General features: G+C 51.4%; 2 non-coding genes across 2 annotated transcripts; both read left to right on the top strand.

Annotated features, from left to right (window-relative positions):
* Positions 1–5,641: 5,641 nt before the first annotated feature.
* LOC126334319 (small subunit ribosomal RNA) lies at positions 5,642–7,556 on the top strand. Its single transcript, XR_007564648.1, has one exon. It is a non-coding gene; the product is annotated as a small subunit ribosomal RNA (ribosomal RNA).
* A 362-nt stretch (positions 7,557–7,918) lies between these two features.
* On the top strand, positions 7,919–8,074 carry LOC126334323 (5.8S ribosomal RNA). Its single transcript, XR_007564652.1, has one exon. It is a non-coding gene; the product is annotated as a 5.8S ribosomal RNA (ribosomal RNA).
* The last annotated feature ends 223 nt before the right edge of the window (positions 8,075–8,297 follow it).

Below are 8,297 nucleotides of genomic sequence, written 5' to 3'. Positions count from 1 at the left end.
AACCCGGGTGCGTACGCCGCACCAAGTGCTCCACCCGCGACCGTACGTGCCCCGCCGAAATCGCAACTCCGGCGGATGAACGGCGGACTTTTCTCGCAGTCGTAAGTTGCAATCCACCCCTATATCTTGCGCCTCATGAAGAGTTATATCAAGTATGCCAAATTCCCGCTGTCCCTATACATGCAGTAAGTTCGTCGTGGGCGCTGGCCGGCAGGCCGCGAGACGTGACGCCCGGCGGCAAAGAGTGCTCCTCTGAGGATATAGATGTTCCGTTCCGCCGCACAATGGTGACGGTGACCGCTGCCTGCGGTGGCAACGCTGGGCACAGTCGATACTCGCCGTGTGGTGGAAGGTAAACATTATGCGGTACATCAGTACTTTCCTAATAGTTCGGTCGTCTCACGGCACTGCTTAGTAAATGATGCAAGGCCAAATATAGATGATTTATGCGAATGTCCCTATACATGCTGTAAGACTGGGCACACAACGTGAATCGCACGTCAGCCAGACACTCGAACATGCACCACTCTCGGCCTGCAACGGAGACACACAATACGTAAACATCTGGAATGCGACAATGTCGAGTGCATCCTCTCTGCCACATTGCACCGTCGACACTATGATAACCAGAGCAGTAGGTCCACCTATAAAAGCACAATACCCCACTCCTCCGACAACTACCATTGCTCAGATAAATCAACACCACCAACACACATCCTACACAGAGGGGCACCAAATATCATCCCCCGCCCTCGTGTTATACCACATGAAAAATTGCAGAAGTGAGAGACACACATCCGCCAGCCTCTTGCTACAAGCATCGAACCGACGTGACGTATCTGACGGTGACTCAGGCATCCGTGTACTGCCACCACTATCCACCCCCCCCCCCCTCTCTCTCTGCCCCCTTCCCACACAATACCAAATTTAACCAACTTTATCGCTTAACCTAACTGTGGCTGTACCAGTTTATCGCTTAACCTAACTGTGGCTGTACCAGTTTATCGCTTAACCTAACTGTGGCTGTACCAGTTTATCGCTTAACCTAACTGTGGCTGTACCAGTTTATCGCTTAACCTAACTGTGGCTGTACCAGTTTATCGCTTAACCTAACTGTGGCTGTACCAGTTTATCGCTTAACCTAACTGTGGCTGTACCAGTTTATCGCTTAACCTAACTGTGGCTGTACCAGTTTATCGCTTAACCTAACTGTGGCTGTACCAGTTTATCGCTTAACCTAACTGTGGCTGTACCAGTTTATCGCTTAACCTAACTGTGGCTGTACCAGTTTATCGCTTAACCTAACTGTGGCTGTACCAGTTTATCGCTTAACCTAACTGTGGCTGTACCAGTTTATCGCTTAACCTAACTGTGGCTGTACCAGTTTATCGCTTAACCTAACTGTGGCTGTACCAGTTTATCGCTTAACCTAACTGTGGCTGTACCAGTTTATCGCTTAACCTAACTGTGGCTGTACCAGTTTATCGCTTAACCTAACTGTGGCTGTACCAGTTTATCGCTTAACCTAACTGTGGCTGTACCAGTTTATCGCTTAACCTAACTGTGGCTGTACCAGTTTATCGCTTAACCTAACTGTGGCTGTACCAGATTATCGCTTAACCTAACTGTGGCTGTACCAGATTATCGCTTAACCTAACTGTGGCTGTACCAGATTATCGCTTAACCTAACTGTGGCTGTACCAGATTATCGCTTAACCTAACTGTGGCTGTACCAGATTATCGCTTAACCTAACTCAATTTGTCCCTTAACCTAACTCAATTTGTCCCTTAACCTAACTCAATTTGTCCCTTAACCTAACTCAATTTGTCCCTTAACCTAACTCAATTTGTCCCTTAACCTAACTCAATTTGTCCCTTAACCTAACTCAATTTGTCCCTTAACCTAACTCAATTTGTCCCTTAACCTAACTCAATTTGTCCCTTAACCTAACTCAATTTGTCCCTTAACCTAACTCAATTTGTCCCTTAACCTAACTCAATTTGTCCCTTAACCTAACTCAATTTGTCCCTTAACCTAACTCAATTTGTCCCTTAACCTAACTCAAGTTGTCCCTTAACCTAACTCAAGTTGTCCCTTAACCTAACTCAAGTTGTCCCTTAACCTAACTCAAGTTGTCCCTTAACCTAACTCAAGTTGTCCCTTAACCTAACTCAAGTTGTCCCTTAACCTAACTCAAGTTGTCCCTTAACCTAACTCAAGTTGTCCCTTAACCTAACTCAAGTTGTCCCTTAACCTAACTCAAGTTGTCCCTTAACCTAACTCAAGTTGTCCCTTAACCTAACTCAAGTTGTCCCTTAACCTAACTCAAGTTGTCCCTTAACCTAACTCAAGTTGTCCCTTAACCTAACTCAAGTTGTCCCTTAACCTAACTCAAGTTGTCCCTTAACCTAACTCAAGTTGTCCCTTAACCTAACTCAAGTTGTCCCTTAACCTAACTCAATTTGTCCCTTAACCTAACCCACGTTGTCCCTTAACCTAACTCAAGTTGTCCCTTAACCTAACTCAAGTTGTCCCTTAACCTAACTCAAGTTGTCCCTTAACCTAACTCAAGTTGTCCCTTAACCTAACTCAAGTTGTCCCTTAACCTAACTCAAGTTGTCCCTTAACCTAACTCAAGTTGTCCCTTAACCTAACTCAAGTTGTCCCTTAACCTAACTCAAGTTGTCCCTTAACCTAACTCAAGTTGTCCCTTAACCTAACTCAAGTTGTCCCTTAACCTAACTCAAGTTGTCCCTTAACCTAACTCAAGTTGTCCCTTAACCTAACTCAAGTTGTCCCTTAACCTAACTCAAGTTGTCCCTTAACCTAACTCAAGTTGTCCCTTAACCTAACTCAAGTTGTCCCTTAACCTAACTCAAGTTGTCCCTTAACCTAACTCAATTTGTCCCTTAACCTAACTCAATTTGTCCCTTAACCTAACTCAATTTGTCCCTTAACCTAACTCAAGTTGTCCCTTAACCTAACTCAAGTTGTCCCTTAACCTAACTCAATTTGTCCCTTAACCTAACTCAATTTGTCCCTTAACCTAACTCAATTTGTCCCTTAACCTAACTCAAGTTGTCCCTTAACCTAACTCAAGTTGTCCCTTAACCTAACTCAAGTTGTCCCTTAACCTAACCCACGTTGTCCCTTAACCTAACCCACGTTGTCCCTTAACCTAACCGACGTTGTCCCTTAACCTAACCGACGTTGTCCCTTAACCTAACCGACGTTGTCCCTTAACCTAACCGACGTTGTCCCTTAACCTAACCGACGTTGTCCCTTAACCTAACCGACGTTGTCCCTTAACCTAACCGACGTTGTCCCTTAACCTAACCGACGTTGTCCCTTAACCTAACCCACGTTGTCCCTTAACCTAACCCACGTTGTCCCTTAACCTAACCCACGTTGTCCCTTAACCTAACCCACGTTGTCCCTTAACCTAACCCACGTTGTCCCTTAACCTAACCCACGTTGTCCCTTAACCTAACCCACGTTGTCCCTTAACCTAACCCACGTTGTCCCTTAACCTAACCCACGTTGTCCCTTAACCTAACCCACGTTGTCCCTTAACCTAACCCACGTTGTCCCTTAACCTAACCCACGTTGTCCCTTAACCTAACCCACGTTGTCCCTTAACCTAACCCACGTTGTCCCTTAACCTAACCCACGTTGTCCCTTAACCTAACCCACGTTGTCCCTTAACCTAACCCACGTTGTCCCTTAACCTAACCCACGTTGTCCCTTAACCTAACCCACGTTGTCCCTTAACCTAACCCACGTTGTCCCTTAACCTAACCCACGTTGTCCCTTTGCCTAACATAGTTCACTGCTCGGAATCTCTGGTGTCGTTGTTATCCTCATGTAGATGTCTTGCGAGTGTTGCTTACTTTCCACATATTCCTGCTATCCACTGTCAATTGTACTGCAATAGGACTATATCGCCGACCCCCCCCCCTCCCCCCCCTCTGTCCCCCTCTGTCCCCCTCTTTGTGTCTCTGTCCTCTCAAGCTGGTCGGTCTGGCGTTTGAGTGTTAAATGAGCCTCGCAGCTGTTCAGTTGCATTCAGATGTCGACGCCCTCAGTGTACGTCGTGGTATGGTCTGTGTCCATTGTCCGCTGATGTCGTACGCGTAACCCACACGCTGTACCGATCATCGGTCGTTACGTACAGAGTGAAGTAGTGTGATACGTGTGACCGTACGCTGGCTGTGCCCAACGGTGTCGAATCTCAATTTCCATATGTTGTGCTTGATGCTACTTGTCTCGTCTCCCAATAACAGCTAGGTTGCACTGTGGTACGCCGTAGAGGCGTGTGGGAGGAACGTACGAACGCATTGTATGTCACCCTGGGTCGCTGGGGGTGGTGGTGCGGTGAGTCAGGTCAGGTCAGGTCAGCGTGAGCCGTCTGATGTAGTGACGCGTGTATTCCGACTTTGTCGTATTGCCTCACACAAAGTGCTACCCTGGTGGACCGCGTTCCATATCTGGGACATGCCGCAGATGCCGGTTGACAGTGGATCGCGGAAGGTACATCGCATACGTGCGCGGGCCACCTTCCACGTGTTCTCTTCTGCACATGTCGCAGTGTGTATGTGGTCTGATGTAGCGTGTCGTGACACATGACATCCTGGCATGCAAGAATTGTTGAATTCGCAAATGTAGGTGGACATCTACGTTTACTGCCCAAGATACGCAAATGAACTGGAAATCCGTTGTTGAGCGGTTGTTCACGCTGGAGGTGAATCTGTGATGGCGACGATCGGTACAGCTATTAACCGGTTGTTTCAGCGGTACCCGCCACATCCACACGCGTGACTAGGCCCATGTGGGTATGAAGCGATACGCGGCGGTGGCTTGGTGGGACTGTTCCCGGCCGGTGAAGGGGGGCCGCCCGGCGTGTTGGCCGCGCGCTGCGTGGGCGCACGCGCAACAGGCGGCTGGTGGGGGGCGCCGAGTGGCAGGAGCGCCAGCCGACGGGCCCGGCAGGCGGCGCAGCTACGCTGCGGCGCACCCTGCACGCGGCGCCTGGCGGCCAAAGTTGGTTCAGCCGAGCCCGGTGCGAAGCGCGGTGGACATCTGCAGTGTGCTGGTCTGATTGAGGACTGTGTGCGTTGAGGATGCGCCGCCGCCTGGCACTCGGCGCCGCGACGCCGTCTGCTGCTCGGTCGCCCCAGCGGTTCTCGCAGGTGGTTTGTATCGCAGTTGTGCGGACGTGTTGGCGCGTGCGCTGTGCTGGGAGAGTTCGCTTCTGCACCCAAGTGGGGCTTTGCCCTTGTGTGGCGCTGGCGTTGGAGCTGCCGGTCACCATAGGTGGCGCGTGTTGTCTCCCGCCGGCAATGCCACGACAGCACGCTCCCGGGCCTCTGTCGGCAGCGGCAAGCTCAGTTGGGAGCAAGGGTGTTCGCACTAAAACCGTCTACTCGCCTAACTCCGGGCGATTGCGCCTCTCTCGAAACCGACCAAGTACCTAGGACGGCGCTGCGCGCCGCCGGGACCTGAGAGGGTTTCGAGGTGTATCGTGCAGGGGAGCTCGGCCTCCTCCTGTTTGCAGAATAATTGAGCGGACGCTTGCGTGTTCGCGCGGGCCCCCGGGACACACTCCCGGGCGGCCGGCTGCTCAGCTCTAGTTGACGCAGCTCCCTGGTTGATCCTGCCAGTAGTCATATGCTTGTCTCAAAGATTAAGCCATGCATGTCTCAGTACAAGCCGCATTAAGGTGAAACCGCGAATGGCTCATTAAATCAGTTATGGTTCCTTAGATCGTACCCACGTTACTTGGATAACTGTGGTAATTCTAGAGCTAATACATGCAAACAGAGTCCCGACCAGAGATGGAAGGGACGCTTTTATTAGATCAAAACCAATCGGATTGGCTTGTCTGGTCCGTTTGCCTTGGTGACTCTGAATAACTTTGGGCTGATCGCACGGTCCTCTTTGGGCTGATCGCACGGTCCTCGTACCGGCGACGCATCTTTCAAATGTCTGCCTTATCAACTGTCGATGGTAGGTTCTGCGCCTACCATGGTTGTAACGGGTAACGGGGAATCAGGGTTCGATTCCGGAGAGGGAGCCTGAGAAACGGCTACCACATCCAAGGAAGGCAGCAGGCGCGCAAATTACCCACTCCGGCACGGGGAGGTAGTGACGAAAAATAACGATACGGGACTCATCCGAGGCCCCGTAATCGGAATGAGTACACTTTAAATCCTTTAACGAGTATCTATTGGAGGGCAAGTCTGGTGCCAGCAGCCGCGGTAATTCCAGCTCCAATAGCGTATATTAAAGTTGTTGCGGTTAAAAAGCTCGTAGTTGGATTTGTGTCCCACGCTGTTGGTTCACCGCCCGTCGGTGTTTAAACTGGCATGTATCGTGGGACGTCCTGCCGGTGGGGCGAGCCGAAGGGGTGCTTTCGCGTCCCGAGGCGGACCCCGTTTAAATCCTACCAGGGTGCTCTTTGTTGAGTGTCTCGGTGGGCCGGCACGTTTACTTTGAACAAATTAGAGTGCTTAAAGCAGGCAAGCCCGCCTGAATACTGTGTGCATGGAATAATGGAATAGGACCTCGGTTCTATTTTGTTGGTTTTCGGAACCCGAGGTAATGATTAATAGGGACAGGCGGGGGCATTCGTATTGCGACGTTAGAGGTGAAATTCTTGGATCGTCGCAAGACGAACAGAAGCGAAAGCATTTGCCAAGTATGTTTTCATTAATCAAGAACGAAAGTTAGAGGTTCGAAGGCGATCAGATACCGCCCCTAGTTCTAACCATAAACGATGCCAGCCAGCGATCCGCCGCAGTTCCTCCGATGACTCGGCGGGCAGCCTCCGGGAAACCAAAGCTTTTGGGTTCCGGGGGAAGTATGGTTGCAAAGCTGAAACTTAAAGGAATTGACGGAAGGGCACCACCAGGAGTGGAGCCTGCGGCTTAATTTGACTCAACACGGGAAACCTCACCAGGCCCGGACACCGGAAGGATTGACAGATTGATAGCTCTTTCTTGATTCGGTGGGTGGTGGTGCATGGCCGTTCTTAGTTGGTGGAGCGATTTGTCTGGTTAATTCCGATAACGAACGAGACTCTAGCCTGCTAACTAGTCGCGTGACATCCTTCGTGCTGTCAGCGATTACTTTTCTTCTTAGAGGGACAGGCGGCTTCTAGCCGCACGAGATTGAGCAATAACAGGTCTGTGATGCCCTTAGATGTTCTGGGCCGCACGCGCGCTACACTGAAGGAATCAGCGTGTCTTCCTAGCCGAAAGGTCGGGGTAACCCGCTGAACCTCCTTCGTGCTAGGGATTGGGGCTTGCAATTGTTCCCCATGAACGAGGAATTCCCAGTAAGCGCGAGTCATAAGCTCGCGTTGATTACGTCCCTGCCCTTTGTACACACCGCCCGTCGCTACTACCGATTGAATGATTTAGTGAGGTCTTCGGACTGGTACGCGGCATCGACTCTGTCGTTGCCGATGCTACCGGAAGATGACCAAACTTGATCATTTAGAGGAAGTAAAAGTCGTAACAAGGTTTCCGTAGGTGAACCTGCGGAAGGATCATTACCGACTAGACTGCATGTCTTTCGATGTGCGTGTCGTGTCGCGCAACACGCTACCTGTACGGCAGTGGCCGTGCGCCGCGTGCGGAACCACGCGTGCCTCTCAAAACTAGCGGAAGTGTTGTTGTTGTGTGGTACGAGCGCTGAAGCTCTGGAGCGGCTGGCCTGCGGTACCTGGCGCCTGGCGCCGGTTTTGAATGACGTTCGCCCGAGTGCCTGTCCGCTCCGGTGTGGAGCCGTACGACGCCCATCGGCTGTGAGGCCGTTGGACACAAAAAAAATAGTGGAACAGGGGCCGTCAGACGCCTCAGTCCCGCAAATGCTACTGTCTTGAAAGAGACAGTGGGAGACTGAAAAGGAAAAGATCACCCAGGACGGTGGATCACTCGGCTCGTGGGTCGATGAAGAACGCAGCAAATTGCGCCGTCGACATGTGAACTGCAGGACACATGAACATCGACGTTTCGAACGCACATTGCGGTCCATGGATTCCGTTCCCGGGCCACGTCTGGCTGAGGGTCGGCTACGTATACTGAAGCGCGCGGCGTTTGTCCCGCTTCGGAGACGTGGGAGTGTCGTGGTCGCCTGTGTGGCCGGCCGCGTCTCCTTAAACGTGCGATGCGCGCCCGTCGCCTGGCGGTTCGCATACCGGTACTTTCTCGGTAGCGTGCACAGCCGCTGGCGGTGTGGCGTGCGACACCTCGTACAACGACCTCAGAGCAGGCGAGACTACCCGCTGAAATTT

Source organism: Schistocerca gregaria, unplaced genomic scaffold (genome assembly GCF_023897955.1).
Source record: "Schistocerca gregaria isolate iqSchGreg1 unplaced genomic scaffold, iqSchGreg1.2 ptg001731l, whole genome shotgun sequence".
Classification (NCBI taxonomy): Eukaryota; Metazoa; Arthropoda; class Insecta; order Orthoptera; family Acrididae; genus Schistocerca; species Schistocerca gregaria.
Note: the sequence above shows the minus strand (reverse complement) of the source record. Positions and strands in the feature narration are given on the sequence as shown.